Source organism: Plecotus auritus, assembly GCF_963455305.1.
Source record: "Plecotus auritus genome assembly, chromosome: 6".
Taxonomy (NCBI): domain Eukaryota; kingdom Metazoa; phylum Chordata; class Mammalia; order Chiroptera; family Vespertilionidae; genus Plecotus; species Plecotus auritus.
The window spans coordinates 20,051,432-20,078,444 of record NC_137773.1 but is presented as its reverse complement, the minus strand read 5'-3'; positions in this window follow the sequence as shown (position 1 = coordinate 20,078,444).

The following is a 27,013-nucleotide window of genomic DNA, read 5'->3' as shown; positions in this document are numbered from 1 at the left end:
AAGGTTTTCAAGAAGGGAATTATGTGACCACAGCAGTTCCTCCCACAGATTCAGAGCTCCATATCTGCACTCTGCAATGAGGTAGCCACTAGCCGCATATAGCTGTTGAGCACTTGAAATACAGCTAGTCCAAACTGAAGTGTGCTGTAAGTATAAAATTCACACAGGTTTTCAGAGCAGGCTTTCTCCATGTGCTGCCCCCCACCCCCCTTTCCTTGTATATGTAAAAAGGAGTTTATTTGCAGGGGAATGAGACTTTAATCAAACAAGCCAAATCCCATGTTGTCATCAAATTCCTCAGACTTGATTAACAATGTAAATGTTAATATGATGCTAATATTTTAGATATTGTATTGGGTTAAAATGTTACTAAAATCAACTTCACTTTTTTTTTTCTATTTTAATGTGCCCACTAGAAAACTGACATTAATATAGGTGGCTTGCATTATAATTCTTTTGGACAATGCTATTTTATAGACTTTCAGATAAATGTTTACATAGGCATTCCTGAAAACTTTTACTGACTGAACATTCACTGGGCCTTGAGAAATTCCTTTCTGTTGCTTCTTAGCTCTGGCTACTAGGAAGGTATTATTTTTTGTTAAACCACAACCTGTCTTTCTGAAGATTTCACGCATTAACAATCATGATGCTCTAGGGTAGCCTTCCAGTAACGACCTTCCACTACCTTATTCCACCCCCTTCCTCCTGCCCTAGATTTTCCAGTCTTCTCTTGTTTCAAGTAAATACCTCCAGTTGGTTTTATTATTTATTATGTTTCCCAGGTCTCTGGTGATTCTTATCACTCTTCTCTAAAACATGCTCAAAATTATCAGTTCTCCTTTAGAAAGAAAAACAAAACTTCTCTGGTTGTCAGAGTGTACAATGGTTAAAAAGACTTTTACATAAGGAGTCAGAGATAAGTTTGCTTCCCATCTCTTCTGCAGTGTGCAACCTTATATAAGTCATTTCATCTCATATTCAAAAGCAGATAAGACCACTGAAAAGCAAAAACAAAATGCAATATGCTTTAGAGTCACCAGAGTGAGCCTTAGTTTTCAACTGCCCTGCATTAATGTCTCCTGCCCACAGAACCCTTCTTCTCCCATTTTAAAACTCTGTAATTTTTTCAGCTGTGGCAGTGAAGAAGGGTAAGCTCATCCTATACCTCCAGCTTCCGGGAGGCCTGAGTGAGGCCAGGCTTGGAGAGGCAGTCACAGATGGGTTCAGTGACAGGCACACTGCTGAGCTGAGGCAAGGGCAACACATGGAGAAAGCCTGCTTGAGAAGGAAACCAGCAGAGGAAGCAGGACTGAAATATGCTGGAGTGGCGGATAGGACCTGATACTTCACTTGAATCTCTGCTTCCATTTGTGCTTAAAGTAATACTCTCTGGCTTATTTTTATTATTATTATTTAACTGAATTAATACATTTCTTTTTTCCCAAATCCAGTATGAGTTTACAACCGAAAGCCCAATGCATTGTTACCGATCACAAAATACTTTCGGGGCTTCTGCATCATTTCATAGCCTTCTGATTTGCCGAGTATGTAACTAGCCTCACAGAGGAGTGGCAATGTTTTGTCAATAAGCAGAGGACCTGCATGTTAAGACGGTAGGAAGGAGGGATGGGAGAACCCTGATTCTCCGAGTCGCTGTCTTTTCCTCTTAAGAAGTATATCCATCAATCTTTCACCCTTGTTGTGGAAAAACTACATGGTCAACATTTCACTTAATCGAGTTGTCATTTTATATTAAAATGGTACTTGTTATCTTTTTCCTCTGAGGTGTATGGCAAATAATTAAATAATATTACAGTATACATCATTGTACAGGGGTGGGCAAAAGTAGGTTTACAGTTGTGAGAAACAGTTCATTCTTATATCCTTATTTATTAATTATTGTATTATTTTACCTAGCAGCAACTGTAAACCTACTTTTGCTCACCCCTGAATGAAATCAATGCATGTGCCAAAACAAATTGACTTCCACTGGAACTCACAGCACGCTTTATCTGCACTTCTGATTGATTCTCAGTAGGCAGCACCTCCCAACACGTAAGCCTTCTGGTTCTCTCCTGCCCCCCACATCCTAACAAGTAGATTGCATTACAGTACTCCAGGACTGGAAAGGACTTGAAGAAATGGCTGCTGTCCTACTCCCTTAGTGTATCAGTAGAGTCCAGTATATGGGAAGTGACTTTCTCAATGTCCCAATGCGGTTGAAGACAGAGCGTGGGCAAGAGTGTAGTGCTCCTGGAGTATGTTATCACACAGCATCTGAGTTCTAAGAGACCCCAGTTTAAAGGCCTTTTGTTATGCATAAATAATAAAATAAAACAATACAATGTATTTCGTTCCCAAGAGCAGATGACTCCTTCTTGGTTTTTATAAAGTAGGTTTACCTTGGCTTGGGTACCTAAGTTATTATTAACATGAGAAACTGCTACTATTTATGGCCCAGGCATCTGCTCTGTGCTTATGGCCACTATCTTGCTCGATCTTCATAAAAACCTCTTTGAGGTTTGGACTATTAGAATTCCCCTCTTACAGAGAAGGAAGCTGGGGTTTAGAGAGGCCCAAACCAGACATCTGATAAATGGTAAATAGCATTGAATTCAATTTCCATCTCTGACTTCAAAGCCTGAGCTTTTAACATGAATATTCTATAACCTCAGAAGATTAAGCAATATTTTTCATTAGAACACGTCTGAAAGCAGACAAGGCTTTAAAATGAGAGGTTCTGCTTCCCCAGTCCTTACTGACCTGCAACACTGTTTCATTACGTTACCAGATATGCTCAGAAACATCCCCCTCCAAGTGTTCTGAGCCAACTATTTAAATGCACAATAAACAAAAGTCTATAAATTTGTGTATACCTAAGGCTATGCATTCATTATTTATATCAGTTTTTTTATAGAAATTTCAAAAAGAGACAGAAATATAAAACAAGACATAGGAAAGCAAGAGCCATCTCTTACTTTCACTATGGCATCTGAACTCACATCTTGCAAACCACACTTATTTACTTATTTAACTGAGTGTCTCATTTTCATAAAGAGGATTATAACTCAACAGTCCCAAATTAGCTGTATTGTAGCAACATTGCTGTGTAACAGATTACCCCGAATTTAGTGGCTTAAAACAATACATTGTTTTTTGCAGAAATTGACAAACTTATCTTAAAATTCATCAGGAAATTCAAAGGACACAGATAGCCAAAACAATTTTACAATTCCCAATTTCAAAGCTATAGTACTTAAGATATTATGGTACTGGCATAAAGGTAGATATATAAATCAAATAAATCAATGGAATACAATTGAGAGTCCTGAGATAAATTCTCAAATTTACAGTCAATACATTTTTACACGGATGCCGAGATAATTCACTGAGGGAAACAATATTCTTTCCAATAAATGATTCTGGGACAACTGGTAAAAGAATGAAGTTGAATCCCTACTTCACACCATAAAATAAATGAGAATGGATCAAAGACCTAAATGTAAAAGCTACAACTATAAAACTTAGAAGGAAACATAGGTGTAAATTTTCATGACCTTGGCTTAAGCAATGGTTAATTAAATATGACACCAAAAGCCATGAAATAAAAAATAGATAAACCTGACATGGTCAAAACTAATAAGTTTTGTGCTTTAAAGGGCACCATGAAGCAAATGAAAATTTTTGCAAATCATGTGTCTGAAAAGGGACTTATATCTAGCATATATATAAAGAACTATTACAACTCAAAAATAAAAAGACAAATATTCTAATTAAAAACTACAAAAACCTAAATAGACAGTTCTGCAAAGGAGATATACAAATAGCCAATTAGTACATGAAAAGATACTTAACATAATTTATCCATCAGGAAAATGAAAATCAAGCCCATGATGAGATACAATTTCATACCCATTAAAATGGCTATAATCAACAAGACAGGTAACAAGCGTTGTTGAGGATGTGGAGAAGGTGAAAGCTGAGTATTGCTGGCAGAAATGTATGACCCCTATGGAAAAACACTTTGGCAGTATCTCAAAAAGCTAAACATAGAGACTCAGCAATTCCATTCATACGTATGTATCTGTCTGTGCGCCTGTGCGTGTGCATGCGCCCAAGAGAAATGGAAATCATGAAACATATGCCCCTGGCCCGGAAGTCAAAGAAGCTGAAAGAGTACCCAGCAGTTTCGGTTGCTGCAGGCTCAGCTGCTATTCCCAGAAAACTAGGTGATCCAGCAAGACACGCAACTACATGTATGGGCTGCAGTAATGCCTCATGTCCTGCTACAACTTTCTGAGCCTTAACGGGCAAAATGGTTCTAGTTCCATTTCTGATTTCCAAACCTCAGGCAAAATGTCTTGTGTGGTCTATGCTAATCCATAACTATGTAAGAGAGGGAACTCTGGAAAGCATAGTTCCAGTTTAGCTCAGTTAATACAAATTGGCCTCAACTGTCATTAAAGAATTTGCAGGTAAGATTGGGCAGCATAGAAATTACATATCACCCGTAGCTAGAAATGCAACTTGTGCTAAATTGCCTGGTTTAAATTTCTCTTAATGTTAAGAAAGCTTCTGCAAGTGATGTGTTCTTTTATTTTTTTAATTTAAAATTCAATATTATTTTGTATTAGTGGTTAGTAAATCATATTCTTTGCATGGATAGGGTGGCCCAGTGGTTGAACATTGACCTGTGAACCAAGAGGCTACTGGTTCAAGTCCCAATCAAGGCATATGCCTGGGATGTGGGCTTAATCCTCAATAGGCGGCATGCAGGAGGCAACAATGAATGTTTTTCTCTCATCGATGTTTATATCTCGCTATCCCTCTCCCTACCCCTCTCTCTAAAAATCAATAAAAATATATTTTTAAAAAAGAAAATCATATACTTCACAAAGTGCTCCCCCCAATATCTCTAGAACCCACCTAATACTATAGATATTATAATATTGACTATATTCCCTATGCTATATTTTGCATCCCTGTGACTACTCTGTAACTACCAGTTTGTACTTCTTAATCTCCATCTTTTTTTTCAACTAGGCCCCAAACCCTTCCCCTGCCAACCATCAATCTGTTCTCTGTATCTATAAGTCTGCTTCTATTTTATTTTGTTCTTTAGAGTCCACATATAAGAAATCATTTGGTATTTTTCTTTGTCTGACTTATTTCACTTAGCATAATATCCTCCAGGTATATTCATGCTGTCATAAATGGTAAGATTTCGTTCTGTTTTATGGGCCAGTAATATTCCATTGTATATACGTAGCACAACTTTTTTTTTATCCCCTGGTCTACTGATGAACACTTGGGTGGCTTCCCTGTCTTGGCTATCCTATATAATAAAGAGGTAATATGCAGATTGACCCTCACGCCCTCGCACAAGATGTCTGACTCCATGTGGTCAAAGATGGCTGCCACAAGATGGCCAGCAGGGGAGGGCAGTTGGGGGTGACCAGGCCTGTGGGGGAGGGCAGTTAGGGGTGACCAGGCCTGCAGGGGAGGGTAGTTGGGGGGACCAGGCCTGCAGGAGAGGGAAATTAGGGGCAATCGGGCCAGCAGGAGAGGGCAGTTAGGGGCAATCAGGCCGGAAGGGAAGCAGTTAGGCATGAATCAGGCTGGCAGGGGAGTGGTTAGGGGGTTATCAGGCTGGCAGGCAGAAGCCGTTAGGGGCAATCAGGCAGGCAAGCAGGTGAGCTGTTTGGAGCCAGCAGTCCCAGATTGTGAGAGGGATGTCCAACTGCTGGTTTAGGCCTGATCCACAGGGGTGATCGGGCCTAAACGGGCAGTTGGACATCCCTCGAGGGGTCCCAGATTGGAGAGGGTTCAGGCTGGGCTGAGGGACACCCCCCTCCAGTGCACGAATTTTTTGCACTGGGCCTCTAGTTACAAATAATGCTGCAATGAACATACAGGTACAGCATTATTCTTTCGAAAGTGATATGTTCTTTAAACAGGGTTTCTCAACCTCACACTATTGACATTTTATGCTGGATAAGTTTTTGTAATGAGGACTGTTCTGTGCATCTATAGGATATTTAGCAGCATCCTTAGTCTCTACCAACTACATGCCCATATCACCTTCTCAGTCTTGACAATCAAAAATGCCTTCAGAATGCCAAATATCTTCTGGTGAGGCAAAATGCCTCCAATTGAGAACTACTGCTTTAAATGAGTTAAATATGCTGTATCTTTTAGAACAAACTCATTTTTAGTTGATTACATATTATTCTGCTTATACACTTATTCCCTAGATAATGTTTTTTTGTTATATAAAAATCACGGTTTACATCAACATTAATTTATTACATTGGAAGGGATTCTCTCTGCTGGTTTGGCTTTGAGACACAACTTAAAAGCAGGGCTATTGGTCAAGGTCACTATTTGAAAATACTATGAATGCCTTGCTTTAGAAGAATTTATCTTTTATCTCAACAAGGGGAAGAATACAGCAGAGTATGGATGGCCCTAGGCAAGTCTATGCCTATTTCAAGAAAATTTAGCAAACTCCTTGATATCAAAGACTACAGAGATGAGGCTCTTATAGTGATGAATCATATTTCTTGAACATTTCAAATATTTGCATTATTATAAACAAATGGTATGTTTTTTAGAGTGAAATGGTTGGTCTCAGTCACATACTCTGAAATGGTCCATCTTGCAACAGTTTCACATATTTTGAAAACTGGACTAGTTAAAATTATCACGAGAAGAATGAACAGATTGCATCTAGCCCTTTGTCAAATTATACTCTAGCCCAAGGACAGAAAACTAGAATATCTTCAGGGGTCAGGTAGGCAAAGTTACATCCACAGTGAGTCTTAGAACTATGGTGGACTGGAAAGTCTATGACCCATCTAAAAATGGAAACCATTTCTGTTTATAGATGTCATTCAGAAAGATGTGATTTTTCAATAAAGCCAATAGCCTGTATATTTGTATGATGTGAATTGGCAACTAATTCAATTTTTTAAAATCATTCAAAGGCAACACCTTATAGGGAGAAAGTGTGTGTGTGTGTGTGTGTGTGTGTGTGTGTGTGTGTGTGTGTGTGTATAAAAGCAGGGCCCAATTGGTCAAGTTGAAGGGTATGTATTTGTATATATGTATGTATGTATTGTTTATACACCTATGTGTATGGCATACACACATGTGAGTATGAGTGTGACTGTAGGCTGAATTCACCAATCAGAAGGCTATATTATTTTTATCTAACCAACCAAAAGACAATCACATTTATTAATAACAGGGAGGGGTGACTAGTTATTTCAGAGAACTCTTCTCTCTCCACTCAACCTCACTTTCTCAATGACATCAATAACTCAATATAACCCCACACAAAGTATCCACAGTAAGCTTACTGTCATAGAGATCAGTAATAAAAATGTATTTCTAATTTTCACAAGATAAGACTGAGAATTGGGGTTGCTTACTCTACTTTTCTAAAATCACAAAGCTTGGAAGTAGTGAGGCCAAGGCTCAGACGCTAGTCTCCTGAAAGCTCACCCAAGGCCCTTTGGCTACTGAGTAATTATGTCTAGGGCAGTGGTGGGCAAACTCATTAGTCAACAGAGCCAAATATCAACAGTACAACGATTGAAATTTCTTTTGAGAGCCAAAATTTTTAAACTTAAACTTCTTCTAATGCCTCTTCTTCAAAATAGACTAACCCAGGCCGTGGTATTTTGTGGAAGATCCACACTCAAGGGGCCAAAGAGCCGCATGTGGCTCGCGAGCCACAGTTTGCCGACCACGGGGCTAGGGCACTGTGGAGATTACCTGCTTTAGATTTACATAAATCTATGAGGCCTCTGTGTGCAATCTTTATTCTTGAAAGAGACTATTTGGTCCTGTGGGTCCCCAGATAAAAGTTTGACAAATGTTGTATCAAAAATAAAGTATGCTGAATTGTGTGTGCATTAATTTCTTGGCTAATATTTCAGTTCATACATTTTAAACTGCCTCAGCGCCCTCACGATCTGGAAGCATGGGCTTTACTGCTTCTAAATATTTGAATTCCAATTTTCAGGCCTGTCAATCTACCCGGACTCATAAGTTGGCTTAACCTGATTTTCTCTGCTTCATGACAATATTGTTTAGTATTCGCTAGGCTGCGTTTGACATGAGGTAAATTTATATTACATTTAGTGAAATATATTGAAAACTGCTAAAATGGCCCCCTCTTCCCAAATTTGCATAGCATTGCATTTCCCCCCTTTCCTTTTTCACTCTAGTGAGTCTGTTATCAAAGAAATTACAGAGTTTATCTACATTAGGAAACTGTCAAATGCATGAAACCCAGCGTGGTGTGAATCTTAGGTTTCGAAGAAAAGATTAAAAAGAGTTGCCTTTACTCTCCTGAGAGCCCTTGTACGGAGGAAAGCACTTAGATCTGCTGGTAACTCGGCTGTCTGATAGCTTTCTTTATGGGTAAAAAAGTGATACTTACCAAAAAATCTCACATTTCTCCTCACCCTGTCCAGTGATTTTCTGCAAGGTTTCTTTCCCAGTTTATAACACCAGAAAAAAAAGTAACATGCTAAAAATCAAGAAACCATCCTAATTCTTGGCGTGATGAATAAGGGGAAGGGAAATCTCAGTAAAATCTTAGCAGTTCTAGCTTCAGAATAGCTCTCAAATACATTATTTTCTCTGTCTCTTTTCCTCATTACCTCTGTTGTTCTTAATTTCCTCCTCTGAAAAATTGAGGTAACCCCTAATTCATAAGGCTGAACCCCATCAGAGAAAAACATCATAGGAACCTATGCTGAGGGTTAAGTTTCCTGCCAATGATGAAAACAACAACAAAATTCTCTGAAAATTCATCAAACTTTGTAAAAATGCAGCAAACCTCAACTTTCTAGGGCCAACAAGATAGTTCCTGGTGAAGTGCTTACCAGTTGACTGCAGGGGCTGGGAACTGCTGGAGTGAGTCACTGATTAAGAGATTGATTGGGATTTCTGTTTGAGCTGTGTTTGATTAGCTTGCCCATGACAGTGAGCAATCGGGTCTCCATGGACACATTCCATTGGACACAACGGCTCCATATTCCCAGCCCCAATTGCCATTCAGGAAACAGCCATGAGTTGGTATCATTAGCTCATGTTCATTTATTTTAATGGGACATTAAGACTGATTTATATGACAGCATTAAAGGAGAAAAATTATTCCAGAATTACACCTATATAAGAGCACTTAACATTAGCTTGCCAATTAGCCTTTTGAAAGGATGAATGCCAATGCCCCCAATTCAGGAAACTTCCATCTCACGGTGCCATCCACTTGATTGGTCAACAAAAGAGGGGCACAGGGAACCCGGTTCATCAAGTCTGTTTCTTTTCTGCAGTGAAGCTAATGCTAGTGCTGAGAACTCAACCATTAGCAGAGAACAAAATAATACCTATTCTCCTGAATTTCTAAGAACAGCCTGAAGGCTGCTGTAATTCCTTTTAATAGAAATGCTTCTCTTTCTTTTATTGGCAATGCTTTAAGATAATGGTATAATCACTATTGATTTTACTACCATGCATCGTGACAGCATTAAGAGAGCTCAACCCCCTATTTCTTTGCAACAGTAAAGTCAAGAAGAGCAACACTGTAGGTTATCAATCTCTTTATACCATTTTGCCCTCAGCATTAGTTTCTCCCCAACTCCTGTTTGCTATTCCACCTCCCCTTTCTTAATGATTGTCCCTTCATCCTTACCATTAATCACCGGTGGTTGTATTAGACAAGAACAATTGTGGGGAAAATTACAAAAATCATGCCTGCTAACATCAGGCTGATTTCACTGAAAATGTGGGGGGGGAATCACTTTTCAGAAAGGACCCTGAAACAACTGGTTAAGAAGAGTGTTTTTCAGTGCCTGTAAGTGTATTGATGTGAAGAGGGGTAAATATCCAGTGATTTTTTTTCGCGTAAGCTATTATAATCTCTGACTTGCACCTATTAACCTTAAACTATGAAAACAATATCTAACAGTGAACATTCACCAATGAATCCTAAATTCTTATTAATATTTGTTACATAAAGTACACAATAAATCCATCAAAGTTAACAGTTCAACAGGGGGCTTAGTTGTCTGGATTGATCTTCCCTGTTATCCTCCCTTGTTAGGGGAATGAAATTAATAGGCAACTATTCTTCAATCTGACTTTATTCAGACCTTCCTGGGCTCCCATAGCCTCTCGAGTTTATCCCTGGACCTTGATGCAAGGATCAACTAATTACACAAACCAACAATAGAACACTCATCATGGTAGAAAATAAAGAAAAATTATTTGAAAAGTTGAAAACTGGGAAGGTAAGAGGGTGTTCAAAATAACTCAAGTCTCTACTTAGGTTCTGACACAATAGGACCCAAATTTTATTTTCAGCCCTGATATGGAACCCAAACCAAATATTTAAAAAAAAATTACAAAAGGCACACAAATTTCAGTACAAAATTCTCTCCATTATTATTTATTATCAATGCAAGAACATCTCAAGACATGGAACATGGTTCATATGTGAAACCACCTTCTGCTGGCTTGGAAACTCTGGGAATAGACCAGTGTTTGTATAAACAGCACCTTGCCCTTGCAAAATTAAATGTAATAGGGTCTCCAGATATTTCTAAAAATATTGCACGTTTACTTGCCACCTGAACACAAGCCATCTCCCAGATGTTTGTGGTGTTTATGTGTTAAAAACAAGGTATATGGTTTATATCCATCGATCTCCCACATCTGATTCACATCTTGTTAGTTTGAAGTGCATTAATTCATTTTATCTTTCATCCTAACACTATTGAGTAATTTCACATGAGAATCAACTCTAATGTGCTCATATCTCATCAAGAAAGATAATGGTCCTGCCAAAAAGATGTATTTCTTTAGGTGTGACTCTTTAGTGAAGGAGCGCTTTGTAGAAACACAGCGAGGCTAGAATGACATTTCTGATTTTCATGGATTTAACTGATCCTGCCATAGTCTCAAGAAGAAATGGCTCTGTCAATCAGGGAAACATTAGATTTAAATTGCTTATTTTGGTATTGCTGCTTACAGCTTTCCTTATGCCAAACATCTAAGCTGATAAATGCATTTTTCAATAGTCAGTGGTTTCATCCGTGCTGTAAAATGAGAACAATTCAGGTAAGTAATCTCAGGGAACAACTGTTATCAGATCAGGAAACTTGGATCTCCCCACCAATATTTTAAGCCCTGGAGTCTTTTGAACTGTGAGAACAACAGGACAATATTCATGATTTCTCTCCTATTTATAGGAAATGAGTTATTTCATTATTTCTAAAGTAAGTAAAAGAAATATACTGCCCATACAAGCAGTTTGAGCAAAAAGAAATGTCTTCAGTGATAGAGAGACCACTGGACACATCTAAACATAGGCAGGAGATTGGGGCAATAAAACCTAATTTCTGATTCTATCTATATGAGACAGATATTCAGATTCTAGCATAATCCTAAATTTGATGAACTATAATACATATACCTCCAGCACTCCAGAGCCAAAATGAGGTAAATCCATTATGAAAATAAAATTTTCAGGAAAAGGTAAAAATCATGGTTCTCATATAGATATAAAAATGAGTATGTGTTAAAAAACTTATTCAATTCACAAAGGAACCAGCAGATGTTATAACCTGTGCAAAGGGAAGGTCGCAGGTGCAGACATTTATGTAAAGTAAGGGAAAAATATTTAAATGAAACACAGAGTAGAGGGAAAGTGGTTGGGTGTTTTGTCTGTCTGTCTGTCCCTCACAGAGAAGGAGCAGGGAAGCAAGTCAAATGAACCTCTACCAGATCAGACAAAACCTGCATGCCTTGTAGGTACCTATAGTTTACAGAATTTTACAATAGCTGCCAGAGAAACAGAATAAAGGCACGAGGTGGAAAGGGGTGCCATAGATAATGTCTACTTTTCCACAAAGTAAGAACTAAGAAGAGGGAATAAGCAAATAATAGTTTGCAAACATCCCCTCCAGGTATATACAGGAAGCCTACTTAGTAACCTGTATCTTGACTCTTTGTTGCCTCCTTTCCAAACTCCCGCCCCAGATATTACTGCTTGAACTAGAACTTGAACTATTTTCCAACTTGCTCTAAAATAGTGACAAATACATGGAGCAACTGTCCAGACACAAACCCAGTATCCTAACAGGGCTGTGCATGTACAGATGCCTTTTAAATACTCGACTATCTTATGAATCTACTAGAGGCCCGATGCACGGATTCATGCACTGGTGGGTCCCTTGGCCTGGCCTGTGCCCTCTCGCATTCTGGCACTCCTCGGGGGATGTCGGAGAGCCAGTTTCGACCCAATCCCCACAGGCCAGGCGAGGCTTTTATATATATATATATCTTTGAAGTACCTGTACCAAGAGCCTCTCTTCTAAGGTTATGACATTAATGATCAAGATAAAAGTGAAGACAGAAACCAAACTGTATCTCAGGGGATTTTAATGGGGGAGGAAAACACCCAGTCACCCAGCCTACCTCAAAGCAAGGGACATGCAAGAAGAATGTATGCATGATTCACTGCCCGGTATCACTGTGTCATTTCTAATTTCCCCTGAACTTCACTTTCCTCCCATCATCATCATAACCCATGTCCTATAATGATCAGAATGAAGATATGGTTTTCCCTTTCTAGGCTTTTTGTGACATCCCAAGACTTACAGCAAGCCTAGTTAAGAAATGAGGATGGGGACATTGCCAAGCACTCTAGATTTATTAGTTTCTTGCCACATTTAAGTCTGGTGTTGTGCTTTAAAGAACCCGTTAATAACATAATGTGCAGCAGATAAAGGAAACTAAGTCTTATATAGTACACATTGGGATACAGGAAATGAGATTTGTATCAAGCAGCCATAAAATGGCACTAATAAAAAAATAAAAAAAAAAAAAAGGAAAGTCAGCCAGGTATTCCAAAGCAATTTTCTAAGAAAACAAAGAGAACAATGAAAGACAATTAATAAAAGATAAGCAATCCAGCCTATTCCAGACCAGAGGAAATCTCCAGTGCCTGGTTCCAAACTAGATAAAGAGAATGAGGGAGAAGACATACAAAACTTTCTTTCCTTTCTTTAAATTCACTCATCTGCTGTTTTAATATTGGGCCTCTGTAGAAATAATAATAATAGTAATAGGATTTTATAGTAACCAAATGAGCCCATTAGGAAAACAGTTTTGAACTGTTAAACAAAAAAACTGAGACATATTAAAAAGAGTTTATTTGAACAAAACTTGATTCAAATTAGGCAACACCAGATCAGAAGTGGTTAGCAGTGCTCTACCCACAGGAGATCCAGGACAAAAGGCCAACATAAAGTAAGAAAATTATTGATTGGTTCTTGCTTAAAGCCTAGTTGGCTGTGATTGGTTGTCCTTAGGTTTCAATTGTGTAATCTTGAGGCATTTTTAGGCTTAGACTGTGGTTTGCATATGTAGGCTGTCATGGCATTAGCACCACCTAAGTCTACTGACCTCATGGTTTAACTATCTTGACAAATCCAAGACAAAACTGCTACAAACAAAGCTAATTTTCCTCCCCATGGCTTTCTGCAAGTTTCTGTTTGACTTCATGTTGCCACCTGACTGCTAACCTTGTCACCTATTGCTCTAGATCAGTGGTTGCCAAACTGTGGCTCGCGAGCCGCGGTTTGCCACTCTGTTGACTAATGAGTTTGCCGACCACTGCTCTAGATTAATGGTTCTCAACTGGAATCCATTTTGTCTCTCAGGGAACATTTGGCAACCATACCTTTGATGTAAGAATAAAGAAACATTTAAAATAAATTTCCTTTGCTTTTAAAGGGAAAGGAAGTAGCTGCCCCTCTTCCATCCTTGAAAGAATCCCCTAGAAGACATAGTGGGCCTGAATCCTCTAACACTTGGATCACAGACAGATTCTCCAGGGACTAGAAAAGCCCCAGTACAGAGAGGTCTCCAAAGCCACAGGCCCATAACCCCATTACCCCTTGAAATGCAAAATTCTATTAATGGAGTTATTAATGCAGTTAACATAGGAGCCCATCTCGAGATATAATTATCAGAGAGAATCAAGATGTCTTTGGGTGAGATAAAACATTTCATTATTCATTCAAAGAAGAACAATTAATTAAACAAATAGCTACTCTTCAATTCCCAAGAGAGCTTTGCACTTGCTTTGATGTATAAATTTTCCACGTAGACTATTGTGTTAATGGAATAATCAACCCACTTCCTTTCTTTTCATAATGATGTGGAAAGGACTCTCCCCCACACTGGAGCTACATTTGTTATTACAGCAGCGGGGGTGAGTTGGTTACTAGTGGGCATCTAGTGGTTAGGGTAGTGCTAATGTCGAGAAGCCCCATTCTAGGCCAATGATCTTCAAATTGGGCTATTGGAATAAAATACCAAATTTCTAAATTTGTGCTGTTAGAGTCCATTTGGCTTCTCCAAGTCTCCATTGACACATTTTCTAAAACAAAGCAAGATGCTGGAGCATGGCAGAGAAGAAAGTTAGACTCCCAAAAATGTTCTCCACATGATCACACAGCTGTGCCTGTGGGGACCCTAGCTGGGGCTGAGGTCGGGCCTGAAGAGCAAGTTCCTGGGCAGAGGGCAGGACCCCATGCCCACTTCAATGTGAGCAGACCTGTTTTGGCTTTGATGTGATTTATAAATCCATGCTGATCTCTCTATCCAGTCTGACCGAGCAGCCCCACTTCAAATCACTCTATTTTCTGTTCTTTCATCTTCCTTGTTTTCTTCCGAGTACTGGACTAGACTAAATGTTACCATGTAGTTGGAAGCTGTGAGGATTAGGCAATTGTGGCATATTGTGTGCAAAGAGGTAAAGGGTAGTATACAGTGATCGGCAAACTCATTAGTCAACAGAGTGGCAAACCGCGGCTCGAGAGCTGCATGTGGTTCATGAGCCACCGTTTGCAGACCACTGGATTAGACCACTCTCCTGCTTAAAACATTTAAAAACTTCCTACTCTTAGGATTGAGTCCAATCCCCCTGCCATGGCCTACAATCCTTGCATCTAGCATCTTCTCACTTCACCTAGCTTCATCATATACCTCATTTCCCCACCTTTATCCCCTACTGTTCTAATTTCCATTTTACAAATCTGACAAACCGCTTCAACCTTGGGGCCTTCTGTCCTCCTCGTCTTTCTGCCTGAAACATTTCTTATTCCTCTTCACTTAGCCAGCAGCTCCTCATTCTTCATGTGCCAATACCAACGCCTCTTCCTCGGGGAAAGCTCTTCCTCAGGGAAGCCTCCTTATCATTTAGGAAGTTTTCAGCTTTGAGCAAGAGAATACTGTGATTTAAATGGTTTAAACAAAACGAAATATATTTCCTCACATAACAAGCCATCTGGAGATAGAGTTCCAGGCTTAATTCAGGTATTTAGTAATCTCATCAGGGCTCCCAGGTTCTTTCCATCTTTCTGTTCTCTCCTTATGTTGCTACGAGAGTTACAGCAATACCAGGCATCACGGGGAGACCCTTGGCTGCCACAGAAGGAGGTGGCATTTCCCTCCAGGATGTAAAACTTTTCCCAGAAGCACCTCCACAGACTTCTCAGCTCCAACTGGCCAGCGTGGATTACATGACCTTTCTCTAATCGCAAAGGAAGTGGGAAAATGAAGTATATTTTTCACTTCTAGAATATTGGCACTCCTAGACTAAGAGGCTGACTCTACTAAGAAAAAAATTATAAATATATTGTACAAATATATGTGTATATATATGTATGTATATACATATATATGTATGTTTGTGTGTGTTCAAGATTAGGATCTCCTAGTATAAGCATTCTTAGCTCTACCTTCTCTGTATTACTTATAACAATAATCATTTTGACACCTGTTTGATCAGTGTCCATTTCTCCTATAAAATTGCCGTTATCTTAATAGGTCCTGAGTGTTATCCATGGCAATATACATTTTACTTGTTTTTGATATTTCATGATCAATTACTCCAATTCCAGAGGCCTCCAGTGGTTCCCAAATGTCTAATAAACCAAGACAAATGCTACCCACAATTTATGACATCCACACTTCAAAGTTTTAGGTGAAATAGATCTACAATACCATGGACAGAGAATCAAGTGAATGTTTGCCCATAATAAGGTCAACTTTGTAGTTAGAGCACAATGATTGGAATTCTAGGCATGGCCATTAACTTGCAATTTGACCTTGAGCAACTATGTAACCAGCTAAAGAGTCATTATTCCCAACTGAAACATGGTGATAATGATGATAACTTTATAAGGTCCTATTAATTCACTGAGAATGGGGGTATATCAGTAAAGAGCTTGCCATACTTAACTCAAATTTTGACTGCTCTCATTAACATCATTATAATATTTACAATTAATAATTACATTGTAGAAAGATACCTGTTTCTTTTTTTTTCTTACTTATCTCCTAATCACAGGGATCTCCAAAAAGGATATACTAAGACCTGGTTAGTTCCCTCCTTTGATACTAGAAGGGATGATTACCAGTACAAAGAGACTGCATAGGAATAATAGGCCAGGAGAAAAGAGAATCCTTCACCAGGCTGAGGCCAAATCTAAAAGCTCCCTTGAATCTGCACAATTCAGCCTGATTTTATGTGGATAGTAGGCCTCCCCAAAGTGAACAATAGGCCTCTTTAACACCTTCAAACTGAAAATCTTGTGAGTCTATTGAAAAAAGAAGCTAGCTTGCTTCCCAGCACATTTATCACCATTGTATCCTTGCTCTAGTCACTTCTGAAATCCAATTCAATATGACAGAACCCATGGTGCTGTATTTTTTCCTTTTGAAAAAACAACAATATTCTGAGAAAATGTAAATATCTACAGAGAGAGAGCAGGTGCACATGGTCACTTGCAGGGGAGGAAGACAATGCATTATGGCTTCAAAACTGCTGTCACACCTCTCAGAACACATTTTCACCTGCCCAGACGCCTTGCTGCAGAGGGCTCTGAGGTCTCCCGCTCCCCCACTGTGACTTCAGGCTCCCTGCAAAAGCCATACTCACCACTTTGAGAAGTGCTACCTTCCTGGGCAAACACACAAGCAAGAATAACCCAGTAAACAAAGCCAGGTGCATCTTGAATGCAAGTTTAAAAAAAGAACACCTTTGAAGGGAAAAGACTAAAGAGTTGGATTTATAACAGACTGCTTAAAATCCCAATCAGAAATGGATTTAAAATGGGTAAAATGTGTGTGTGTGTGTGTGTGTGTGTGTGTGTGTGTGTGTGTGTGTGTGTGTGTTCGGGGAGTGTCTAGGAAGGAAATATATTTGAATTTTGTAATATTATTAAAATTCTCCTTCCTTTCAAAAAATTTCCTGACCACATTAATATTTCAGGTTTGTTACTCTTTCACAAATTGAGTGAATAATTGCCATTTATAGTTGGGGTGACAGGCATAAATATCTGGGTTCTGAATGATTTGACAAGTCAAAAAAAATCAATCAACTATGTCTATACACAAATAACTTAGGTAAAGGAAAGCTACAGTCTGGTTAAGTTTAGGGACAACACCTGATTGATTAAAAACAACTGAAAATTTATTATGAATAGAATTTTCATATAAAATAGCATCTGGGTGATTAACTGAAATAGTTGTCATTCATATCAGAATAGTTGATCACTTGTCCTCACAGACAAAATCTAAATGTCCAGATAAATATATTTCCTATACAACCTACATACCCCTTGATATGGGCTCACTATATGTTGAAGAGTTCTTTGTGTTTCTTTATATCCAGAGTTTTGTTTAGCTTTTGCGATAGCAGCTAAAATGGAGAATGTTCTTTATACTGTCAGATACACTACTGGCTTACACTCAGACCTAGATTCATGATTTGAACTAAGCTTGGAATTTGAAGTTCAGATAAATCTCAAAGCAGGTGACACATCAGTCATTTAACTTGACATTTATAGGAACATTAAACAATGACAGTGTCATGGACATGTACATCCTCCAAATCAGAGAGTCTACAATAACATTCAGGGTCAAAATTGAATGTTAACTAGATATTTTCCCTCCCCAAAACAAAATTTACCATTGGATGTATTTTGAAGAAATATTCAAACTATGAAAGTGTGGAGGCATGAGAAGAAATGTATAAAGTTTAAAGTTTTTAAAAATAAAGCAACAAAAGAACTGCTATTAGAGTTGTTTGCTATTTTGCTATCCTGGAAATTTTATTAATTATAGCATAGATGAAATCTTTACGGCATTGTTGTCTGATAATATATGACCAGAAAGACATTCTTCTATTTGGTTAGCTAAAAAGCAAACTAACTAACAACAACAACAACAACAACCATTCTCATTATTAAAGAAGGGAATGGGCCTCTAGGTGTTATAAACATAATTTCAACCCCAAGATTACCCATCAGGCAATGGCACAGAGACAGAGAGGGGAGAGAGAGAGAGAGATGAACAAAGAAGATACAGGGAAGATAGAATGAGGATTCTAACATCTATTTGATAGAAGCTTTATAAGAACACAGAAGAAAAGATGGAAAAGCAACATTTGAATAAAAGTGACTGAATTTTTTTCAAAAAGAAAGAAAATCCTACTTTAGATTAAAAGAGAACTGGCTAGGGCCAAGAAGGATAAATAGAATAAATCCACATATAAATGAATTATCACCACTCTCCAGAAAGAATAAAACAACAAAATCTCAAATTACCAGGGATCAAAAGATCAATTATCTTAAAAGGAATGACAATTAAATTGAAAGCAGTCTTTTCGTCAGCAACATTATCATCCATTCTGGGCAGTGCTGAGAAAGAATTGTCAACCAAGAAATGCTCCCCAAGTAATCATTCAAATCCAAGACAAAATAAAGAACTTTCTGACAAATGAAGACAAAGTAGATTTATCCAAGCCAAAACAAAAATTAAAGGGAAAAACTGAACTCAGAGAATAGGCATGAAACTCATAAAAATTATAAGAAGAAATCTTGATGTAAAATATTATTAAGTTTTAAGGTAACTATAAAAATAACTGTATAGTCTTTTTTAAATTAAACTTTTACTTTGAAATAAAAGTCAATTACGATGCAGTTGTAAGAAAAAAAGAGGATTCGGAATGAGGGCTCTAGTTTACAGCAAAATATTGAGTGTTGACGGATAAATGTGGAGGGTGTGCTGGGATTGTTGGAAAATCAGCATTTTGATTTGATCATAATATGGACTGGTTCATGAAAGAATCATTAATGAGAAATATTATGCTGAGAATCAAGACATGTCTGAGTTTTGTAATCAAGTGCTGACATCATTATATGATGTTTAACTGTTGAAACGTTGTAAGCCTCATCCTTCTCTCTTCCCTTTCTCATCTATATCTGGGTAAGCTGATAAGAAAACTTAGGCTTTCCCTTCTTTGGGGGCAAGTAGAGGTTTCAAATCAATCAAGCCCTTGCCCACCCATAGCAACCCTTATCTAGGCTGCACCCCCTAACCACAGTAAAATGGCAGTCTCCTGTCCCCAGTCTCTCTCAAGCCAAACCATGTTTGGACCCATTGAGAAGCCTACCCCCCTGCTCTATCCCACTCTCTTTCTCTCAAAATAAATAAATAAATAGATAAATAAATAAATGGAAGCCTCCTTAAGTAATATATCTTTCTATACCTTGTTCTACTGTTGAGATACTAGTCTTTCCTACTATACTGTTAGCATCTCAAGAACAAGCACTGGATTTTCCATTTGGACACAATACTAGATTCACTCAAACAGGCATTAGCATAGGATCAAATATTCAGGATTTTGGGGTGGCTATTTTATGGTTTTCCTTTGGACCTGCATACTCTATTCCCACAAAAGTTGATTAGGTATAGGTAGGCCTAGCTAGCATAGGCATGCTTATTTAAAAACAAAACAAACTCTACAGGTGAGTCTATTGTCCATCCTTAATTATTAACTACTGTACTTGAACACAGCATAAAATTCACACATTTAAGATGTTCAATAAACGCTTATTAAATTTAAGTTTGTTTGTGAATACCTACCCTGGCTCTGATTTTCTCCTGGTTTCTTATAGCCCTCTCAGAGTGATGGCTTCCCTTTCTATAAAAGTTTACTCTTTTGCCTTAAGCTTGCCTTTGCTTATACTACACTGAGTGCTAGGGTCTCACTCTTTCTGCTTCCCTACCCATAAAACTCATAAACATTGTTAAATCCATTGGATTTCTGAAGCAAAGATGCCATTGGAAGAGCCAGAGTTCAAAGATGATAGAAACCCTCAGCCTAAAGAATCAATACTCAGCGACTATGTGGCTCAAACATGAGGAACTGGACAGATGCAGCTGACATCTTCCTGATGAGATATGCTGCCTCAGTGACTGTTATGAAAGGTCTTCAGGGCCAGCCTCCTGGGATTAAAGATTTTAGCATTAGCCTGTTTCCACCAGATGGCAAAGCAAGTTGGAAGAGTAAACGAGCAGGAGTCTATTAACTAGGGGTTCTTTCTGTGTAATACCTTTGATCATGACTAAGCAAAAGATTGGGAGCAAGGGACATCCTCATCAGGTTAAAAGCCTGATGTCTTTTCAGGACAGGACCCCTGAGAAGGGTCCATCTCCCCTGCTTCCTTTCCTGCCCTCACACATCCAAATCTCCTTCATCTCTTTAATGATGATCCTTTTGAGTGGAGGTGGGAAGGGAAGACAGAGAGCTGAGGGGGCCTCTGCAAGACAACACATTTCACTTCAAGAAGACACCAAGCAGAACCATCTGGGCACAGTGACAAAGTCAGTGACAGTGGAGAAGCCCTGGTTTGCATAGCTCTTATGTGCTCATACTCAATGTGATCTGGATATGCCAGGGAGGAGAGGGAGGGAAGAAGAGAAGGCGCAGAAAGAAAGTTCTATAAGAACTATGCAATGAGTTTATTACAAAAATCGTGGGAGGCACAAGCAGTATTGTTTTGAAGACCATCTAACAGTGAAATGCAAAGGGCTGGGGGGCCTTCCCCTCTGTTGGCCACACCCCAGTGTGCAGCCATGGCCCCAGGAAGGCTTGGCACATTGGCCAATGTGCGCCCTTGCAGCTTGGTGCCCTGCAGGCTGGACATACCATTAAGCACCCATGTACACCTTCCTCTGGCTTTGAGAAAACCCTCTGCTTAGATGGAGTCATAGGAAGAGATATAGGCGGTTATAGAGTGGCTAAGATGGATTTTTCCAGAGGGTAGATCAGCTGGGGGAGATTTGTATTAACTTATCAAATAACTGCAGGGGTCCTCAAACTTTTGAACAGGGGACCAGTTCACTGTCCCTCAGACCGTTGGAGGGCCGGACTATAGTTTAAAAAAAAAAAACTATGAACAAATTCCTATGCGCACTGTGGGCCTGGGACGAGTCGCTGTTAAGCAGGACAGGCAGAGGCACCCAGTGGGCTGGATAAATGTCCTCGGCGGGCCGCATGTGGCCCACGGGCCGTAGTTTGAGGATGCCTGATAGTGTGACCTCATCTGTTCTCATAGGCTGAGGATCCAAGAACCAAGGCTACTCAGATATCAAGTCCTTTACTAATGACAGATTTAAATGGGAAATGGGATACTGATCACTTGGTAAACCAGTTATGATAGAGGAAGGAAGTTATGTAGAAGGAAGGAAGGAATACATTTAAGTATTTCACCAAAGACAGAATCTGATAAACACTGCCATTGTGTAAGGGACACCACTGATAAACACTGCCATTGTGTAAGGGACACCACTGAAAGAACAAGCTCACCACTAACTTTTTAAAAAATATATTTTTATTAATTTCAGAGAGAAAGGGAGAAGGAGATAGAAACATCAATGATGAGTGAGAATCATTGATCAGCTGCCTCCTGTATGTCCCCAACTGGGGATCAAGCCCACAAACCAGGCATGCGCCCTGACAAGGAATCAAACCATGACTTCCAGATTCACAGGTTGATGCTCAACCACTGAACCACACAGGCCGGGCTCCCCACTAACTTTTGCATAAAGTATCCACATAGGTTCTACCCCAACTATGTTACTCCAGAAGCACAGGATAATCATTTGGGAAATATTTCAAGTATGGTCTGCTGCTAGGCCAGAAGCATATTTTTCTCTTATGTAAACTGTTTTATTTTCAGTCATTTTGCAAGTGATCTCCTAGTTAGAATAGGTAAACATTTTCCTAAGCCTTTTTCCAAAGTTTATTTTCTTAATGGCAGAGTCTATACTATGATTGTTTCTGATCTTTATTTTCTTAACTATTATATCTATTGTTCTTATAGTCACGTCACAAACTGCAGGCAATGTATTGTGCACACAAAAATATGAATCCCTGAAACCAAGCAACAAGCATTAGCTGATGGCCTCCAACAGGGCACACATGTTTCCCGATACCCTGCCGTGTGAGTAATCGATACAGAGTCTAGTCTACAGTTGCTGATGATTGATTTGGGGAGAACAGACATATGCACGTGATACAATTGGGAAACAAGCCAAAATGGTTTATAATTAGATTTTGTATTGTGTGACTCATTGTATTAGTGCGATAGATCAGAAAAGGGAGAGATCAATGTGGTCTGAGTCACTAAGAAAATTTTTGAGGATGCTAAATTTGTGTTGGTACTTGAAAGATGGGTAAGAGCTGTGGAGGAGGAGGTAAGAAAGAAGGTGAAATAAAAAAAATAAAAAAAATATTGGGGCTACTTAAGAGCTGAACCTTGTGTTGTGTTTGAGAAGTGTCCTACCGGGTAAGGCAGACTTGGCTTACCAATATAAAGTCTAAAAATGCCCCAGCATCTTTCTCTGTTAGCCCTTTCAGTTAAGCCTGGACACATTACCTAGCATTTGCCATATTAGATGCTCAGACCCCAAACTGTTCATCAGGAGTCGGATCTTGAAGGAAGTAGGGACCATTTGCCAAGGGGCCAGCTAAAGAGAATCTTCACCAGACAAGTCTGAGGTACAGTTTGGGGCATTTTTCCTGGTTTCATGGCCTTAAGACTCCTGGCTGCTGCTCTGAGACAGCTGGCATGGAATCCACCATCAGGTCCCAAACCAATGAGAATGGGCAAAGAGCCTGTCACTGTGCCTCTTCAGTCAAGTCACTGCTTCTCTCTGAACTTCAGACACTACCATCTAGAGCTGAAACCATTTCCATATTTGTTTTCAGGAACTGTATTGTTTGAAAAGGAATTACAACCTCGAAGAGAAAGTCTCCTTTGCTTTCTTGTTTGCCAGACAGGCCGTTCTAATGAGCACCCAAAGTGGAAACCCCTGTTGAAGGCAGGTCTTCTTCCCCAGCAATCCCAGGTTCCCCAGTGACACCCCTCCCACACCTGGACACAAAGCCACACACACAGCCAGAATCACCACCCTTCCTTGGGTTATTAGAAGCTTGGAAGAGCAACAGACTCACCTTACTTGCTAATTCACCAGGACAGTCCACACATTTCCAACCACTCTTCTCCCCAAAGCCTGCCTGCTGAGAAGTGAATTCCTGGCAATGGACTCACCAGAGAGGAGAGAGTCCGCTCTCCTACAAAGGGGCTGCAGCATTCAGATTTGCTTTCTACTAGTTCAACTGCACACCTCCACACTCTAGCGCAATTCTTCCCCAGAGAGCTCCTGACAAAGATGTAAAATCGGAAGAACACATCAATGAATCGCACCAGGGACACGCCAGAAAGTCAGGATAGATCAAATCTCCTTTCCGTCAGTCTGCAGCCTTAATTACAGCACCACTATTGCTCATTATCCATCTTTCTTTGCAGGCTGTGTAAGCAGAGAGACACTTACAAATGCAGGGGTTACAGGGCTCCGAGAAATGTACCCTCGGGACTCTAGGAAGTATGTTTAAAGCAATGGTGAACATAAATTCAGCCTGTAGAGTTATTTGGATGAAAGGCACTGTATAAACGCAGCTCATTGTCATTATCATCAAGCAAACTGTTCAGGATGAGCAACGCTCTGTCCCTGCACCCTCTCCCTCCTAGAATGAAGAAAATGCCTGAATCGCCCTGTCAATGGACAGCAGAAAACGCAACTCAGAACCTAGTCATGACCCTTGATGTTTCCAGCCCCAAATCATTAATAGGCAAAGTGACTGTCTTCCACTTAAGAATGCTTGGAAAGTCTTAGGTCAGGTACTGACCCACATCCTTGCCCCCCTTAGCCTTCACATTGAACAATCAGAAGTTACTCACCTGGTGTTGGCACCGAGGGAGAAGAGAGGAGTAGGCATGAGGGCCCCGGGTGAGGACTGGCTAGCTGAGCACAACCAGACCAGCAGGTCCACGTGACTGGCTCCAGTTAAATAAACCCTCAGAACAGCTGATGGGCAGCACCTGGGAAGAAAGGGTGGACCACACCATGTAATTAAGGAGATTCCTCACACCTCTAAGAAGGGCACCTGGTTACATGTTGACTATCACTTGCTGCAAACTGCAGCTCTCAAAGAAACGTGGGCTTGGGCAGTGGTTCTCAAACTAGTATGCACCAGCGTCACCTGGAGGAGCCATACAATACAGATTTCTGGGCCTAGAGTTTCTGAGTTAGTCTAGGTCTGGGTCTAAAAATTTGCTTTTTTTTTTTTTTTTTGGAAAAATGTAGGTGATTTGCTGATTCTGCTGATCCTGGGGTGACACAGAGGCCAGGGCTAAAAAGGGAGAAAGCGGGCTTGGAATTGCACCACTACTGCCCTTAATCACCTCCCCTTCCCCGGCCTCCGCTGAGGCATCTGAACTAGATGGGTGCCTCTCAGTGTGTTCTTTTCACCTGTCAGGATGCTAATGAAATGCATATTTCTGGGCCCAGGCCCAGGGAGCAGAATCCTGGGGTTTCTACGCATTAAAGTTTAGGCACTGCTAATCTATATAACTTCTCGTGTTCCTATTAGCTCAGAGATGCCATAAACCCTGGTGGTAGAAGAAAAAAAGGTCATCTCCTGCTCCTGAAGAGACAACCATCATCATCATCTCCACATGTAAGGAAACTTGGGGATTAACACCCAGACAGATTATCTTAAAACAACAAACCGAATCCTGGTGGCATATGAAAATCGCCCATCTTGCTTATAAAACAAAGTATATGCACAGACCTCCAAATTTAACCCCATGTTTCTGGGATTGGAATGGAGGGGAAAGAGGTAAGGAGATTTGAGAGGAAAGCAGTTTGAGATCCAGGGAAGAACAGACACTGCAGTTTCCGTCCAAAGGCCCAGCTGGCAGAGTTCCTCTTGTTAGGAGGAAGGTCAGACTTTGTTCTTTCTAGTCAGGCCTTCACTGACTGATGTGGACAGCCTACATTTCAGAGGGCAATCTGCTTCACTCAATGTCACCCATTTAAAGGTACATCTCATTTAAAAAATATCCTCAGCGGAGACATACCGATTAGATTAGTGTTTGTCCAAATATCTGGGCACTGTGGCATAGCCACGTTGACACATACAATTAACTCTCATATCACCCTCTAATCTACTACTTATTCCTTTCTTATCTTCTCCCACCAATGGAAGGTCAGCTAGCTCCACCTGGGCAGTGTTTGTTTTGTTTACTATTGTATCCCCAGAGTCTGAAACAATGGCTGATCCACTGTAGGCACACAATAAATATCTAATGAACAAATATCTATCATCATCATCATCATCATCATCATCCTCTTTCTCACCTTTGTCCAACCTCAGAGAGTTACTTTTGGAAAAGACAGAACTTGAACCCCAGTCTATTATTATTCCTTGTATCCAATGCTCTTCCCATTTCTATGATGGAAAAATCCATCCTCAGAAATACCTTTAACCCCCAGGATTCTCCCAAATAAAGTAGTGGGTGTCTTTTACTTGTTGAATAGGGTCTGTGTTCTCTAAAACGCAAGCATTACCCTTGGGCTGGGCTAATGGGTGTTTCTCTCGGGCTTTCCTTCAGCCTGGTGTAGGAGCTCATTTCAAGTCTCCTGTTACCAATGGAGACTGGGAGCTACGCAGCCCAGGACATAGAGAATAGTGCTAATTGGAAATTATTTACAGCTTTAATATCCCTTTTATATCTTGGCTGTCTGAGTTATGGGGTTCCTATTGCCAAGATTCACAGTGACGAGATAAGGCTCGCTCATCAGCTTTCTTTTTCCTCCTCCTCTCCCCATCTCAGATTCATGGCCCTGAGCTTGCCAGTTATTTATGGGTAATTCCTGGGCAGGGATCTCGGTGGTGAGGGGCGAGTACTTGAATCAGAGTGTTCTGGATATTCATAACCTGTGCAGGAAGATGTTGTAATAAATGGCTGTCCAATCCTGTCAAAGGGAAGCGGGATGAAAATTGATACACCCTTTTGGAAACCAATTGGCAATAATGCGTGTCAAGAAATTGAATGGTGACCTTATTCTTTGACCCAGTAATTTCACTTTAGAGAATCTATCCTAAATGTCAAAAAGATTTATACTCAGCAATGTCCATCGTGATATTTGTTCTAATAGCCAGCATTGGTAACAATGTAAGTGCCCTACACAGGGTTTTACTTAAATTACAGCCACTGAATAGAAAAAAATTCAGGCACTAAATATTGTCTGCAAAGTTTACAACATGGGGACAAGGCTCTTCATTATAGTTAGTGAAAATTCAGTACATAAAATTAATTTGTAAAATAAAGCCGAAGAAAATATAAACCAGTCTAAAAAAAAAAAAAAAGACCGGATGGGCAGAAAAAAAAGACAAAATTAGCATTGTTTTAATTTGGCAAAGGAACTGAGTGATTTTCTCTCTTCTTTTAAATTTCCCAGGTTTTAAATACAATGAACATGTATAACTTTTTTACCCCAGGCTGAGTTCATCTATTCATTTTCAGGGGACATATTTTATTAAATCTCTTTTACCCATAGCCGAGGTCTAGATGAACATATTATAGCTGCTATGTGCTTTTTTATCCCCCATGCCCATCTTTTCATCAATTAGTCCTTGAATAGAGGGACCAAGTAATTCATTGTCCAAATCAAGGTATTTCTGAGAGAGAGGCAGGTGCTATTAGGAATAATGCAGATACAACAG